Genomic DNA, 4,016 nt, shown 5'->3' with positions numbered 1-4,016 from the left:
TCGGCTCACCATCGCTGGCCTCGCTGTGTAGAGCACAGTGCCACCGGGTCCTCGAGCTAGCCTCTCGCTAGCGTTGCCGTCGTAGAGCTCGGCTCCAGCACTTGTAGCGAGCTAAGCTAGGTGCAGTGGGAGGGCGCTGGGTGACGAGAGCACTATGAGTGTTAGGCTGGAGGGGAAGAGACTCGGAGAGAGAGCACCGAAGGGACTCCAGCTCGAGAGACATGTCAAACAAGAGGGTGCTGGGTAGGGAGTACAACTGGTGGGGAGAGAGAGCGAGAGAGCGAGCGTTGGAGGAAAGAACTGGTGGGACTCGTGGGAGGGTGGCGAGAGGGACTCAGGCATTTGACTGAAGAACAGGCAAGACGACTGCCTCTTGCACGACGGTTGGCATTGGCGGGAGCGTGGTAGGAAGGACATCAGCATGATTGCCGAAACATAGTACAGAACATGATGATGATTACCAAAACGAGAGAGAGAGAGAGAGAGAGAGAGAGAGAGGAGTACCTGTAAGCTACAAGCTCGTCCCTCCCGGAAGAGCGAAAGTGACCTGGGTAGCTCGTGGCAATTTGATAATAGCGAAAGAAGAGAAGCCGATGAACTCCTGGCAATTTCGAAAAGGTCGTGACTCGTGCACGGCGGCTATTTCAAAATGCTCCTGCAATTTCGAAAAGGTGCTGAATGGCGGCTATTTCAAAATGCTCCTGCTGTTGGCGGCTAATCAATCTCTCCTCTCACTGGCAGCTGCTGCTATTTGGTGATTCTGCGGAAGGCTTTTGGGAAACACCCGGACCTTTAAGGAGGTTCGAGGACTCCCTAAGGTACAGTTCAAATGATAATATAGTGATGATTGTGCTTCTTTTGTGTTGTCAACAAGCCCATGCTCTCTGCCTTTGGAGATGGTCTCTAGATTCTAATACATTTTGATGTTGTTGATCTCTTTATACAACCACACCATGTAAGAGCTGTGTTGTGCTAAGTATAGTGGGATGAACCGAGTGTCCACTAGGGTTATGCTATTCTACAATCATAGCAAAGAAATTGGATATGATTGAAGAGCAAAAAGTTGCTTAAAATTTTGTTAGAGATCGTTGATAAAATCTTAGAGTGAGCGAGTGATTGGTAGATTAGAGGATTCACCTTTCTGCTAAACCAATGGAAGTTGCTAGCACTGCTAGCTGTATTGAACCTTGCATTTTTTGTGAGGGTTTGTGGGGGCATATGAGTGTTAAGAAAATCTTTCTGCTAAACCAATGGAAGTCGCTAGCACTGCTAGCTGTGTTGAACCTTTCATTTTTGTGAGGGTTTGTGGGGGCATATGAGTGTTAAGAAAACCTTGCCAACACAATAGGCACTTTGTGTAATAGTGTGCTAGTGCCCCAAAATTAGCTTAATCTAACATATAACAAATAAATCAACCACCGTTGGGATTCCCCATAGAAGGACATTTGGGAGGTCTTAAAACTTTGATGTAATTAGGACTGTCACAATCAAACATGTATGGAATCACAAAAACACTAAGGTCTTTGAGAAAAGATACTGTAACCTAGAGTTTAATTGATGTAAAGAGAGTGATCTAATGGTTTTCAGTAGTCTAGGAAAGAGAAAGGCAAGTTAGAGAGTCTTTCATAGGTTCTTAGCATGGCTAACCGATTGGTAGTTGATGCATTGCCAAGATGGCAGATATATTCCTTTTTTATCTTATTACCCAACTTAATATAAGCCTTAAGGTTGCATTTTTAAAAAATAAAGGGTCTTAAAACTACCTAACTACTACCTTGGCAGGTCCTAAAACTACATCTAATAATACTGTTAACTCCAAGTCAAGAAGGTGAAAAAATGAATGAAAAAGTGAAAAAAGGATGGAAAAAGAGCAAAGACACGCAGGCGGCCTCTAAAGCTAAGCTAGGGCCAAAAGCGTATATTTAAATGAAAGGCGCCTCAAAAAACTCCAAAAACTCGTGTAAAAGAGCGCCAGACTCCCTCTTGTGCCAATTGTAAAATACTAGACAGGTGTAGACTAGAGGCATAAGGCCAGAAGAGGAAATGGAGAAAGGACCTTGCCACAACGACCGGTCACGTAAAAAAGGAATGGGTGCCCATGGGATTTTAGGGCTTGTATATAAAGTTCAAAAAGTGAATGGAAGCTCATTCTTTGGTGTGTGGCTAACAAGAGTTCTCTTCTTCTTCTCTTCTTCTTTTCTCATTGCTTGTGTGTGCTCTTGAGAGAGGGAGTGTGAGAGAGTGAGAGAGTGAGTGTGTGGGAGTGAGGGATTAAGAGGCTGAAGCTCTTCACAATCTCCTCTTCTCTTCTTCTCTTCTTTTCTCTTCTCTTTTCTCGCACACGCAGCTATGGTGGATGGAGCTTGGAGATGGAGGAGGCTTGAGGATGCTTGAGCTAGCATCTAAGATCGTGGAGCTACCGGTGTGTGCGAGAGAGGAGGCAACTTATATCGGCATCAAGCTAAGCTCACTACACTTGTAGGATCGATAGCACGTCAGGTAGGTGAGAGATAGCCATTAGAGCTCGCTTGAAACGCTTGAAACAATAAGTGGTCCCTGGGTCTTGGCGGTTGAGCGTGAGCTCCCTCTACATTTTTTGTTCTGTTGCCGGGATCAACGGATTCAAGTTTGAGCGCTTGTGTGCCTCATATCGAGCATCGAAGTAAGGGATTCATTCCCGAAACAAAGCTTGAGATAGGTAGGAAGTTTGGGTGTTTTGATCTTCGAAACAAGTAAGTATTTTGGGTTACTTAGTTAGTTTGATGATTGGAAAACATGGAGAAATCATTTCAATTTGTTGCTTTCGATAGTTGTTGCATTTAGCATAGGATAGGATTAGGAAATCGAATCGGGAAAGGGTAAGGTTTACCGTTGCAAAACATGGCAAAACAAGGCATAAATCATGCAAAAAAATGGCAAAAAGCTTGCTTGGGATGCTTAATGTCAGCAAATGAGTGATTGGGAGCATCAAAACCTTACCCGGGAAGAAGGGGTTTAAGAGCCAAGAGGCCAAGGGAGAGCTCATTTGCAACCATTGCACTGAGAGAGAGAGAGAGAGAGCCCTCGCAAAGATTTGATTCGATCTCGTCATTGAAGAGCCTACCGCTCACCTCAGGTATACAAATCACTTTCCTTGGCACCCTAGTTAGGATCTAGAAGTTTGTGTTGGGAGTGATTGTCTAAATCGTGAGATTTGATCGAAATCGTCATTGCACTGCATTCATTGCGCTGTGTTCGGCCCGTCCAAGCGGCCATTTTTGGGCCGAGTCCCAGAATCAGCCCTCGGCCCGGTAACCGTAATTGGCCCTCGGCCCAAAGTCTACTCAGCCTGTTCGAGTGACGGCACTCGGTCCCATTGACCAACTCGGCCCTCGGTCCAAGACCTGATTCGGCCCTTGGCCCTCGTCCGAGCGACCCCATCCGAACGACAAGACTCAGTCCTTGGCCCGTCGGCCCTCAAACCAATGTGATTCGGCCCTCCGTCCATGTGTCTTGGCCTGTCCGAATCACCCACTCGATCCTTGCAAATTGAACTAGTTGGGCTGAGTGTGAATTTGTCTCAAATTTTCAAAAATTTGACTTGACCCGGCTAGAGCTCAGCAGTGCAAATTGTCACAAGTCCTCTTGGCTCTTAGAACTTGATTCTGGCGCACGAAATAGACAAAATCGTAAGGCGCAGCTGCTTAGCAGCTTGAGTAGGCTGTCGCGAGACCTAGAGACCTAGAGGCAACCCGCTGAGCCATAAAACCCTGATTGGACCAAAAAACGAGCAAGGCAACGTAACAAAAAAACCCTAAACCCCGTGAAGATGGCCCAAGAATTGATTGACAAAGCCTATCAAGCCCAAAAAGAAGCGAGAGTGCGTAAGATGCTTAGAGATTGTTTGCCGCACTCACCTTGAATTTCCACACTTGAAGTACAGTTAAGGAAAACTGAAAGCCTGATTGAGCATAAGTACACTGGAAAGAACACACACACTGAGTGAAGATAAATTGAGGATTGTATTTAATAAGTCA

This window comes from Lygodium microphyllum, chromosome 26, assembly GCF_053477565.2.
Source record: "Lygodium microphyllum isolate KBCC chromosome 26, Lygodium_microphyllum_v1.1.10, whole genome shotgun sequence".
NCBI lineage: Eukaryota > Viridiplantae > Streptophyta > Polypodiopsida > Schizaeales > Lygodiaceae > Lygodium > Lygodium microphyllum.
This window is presented reverse-complemented; position numbering follows the sequence as displayed.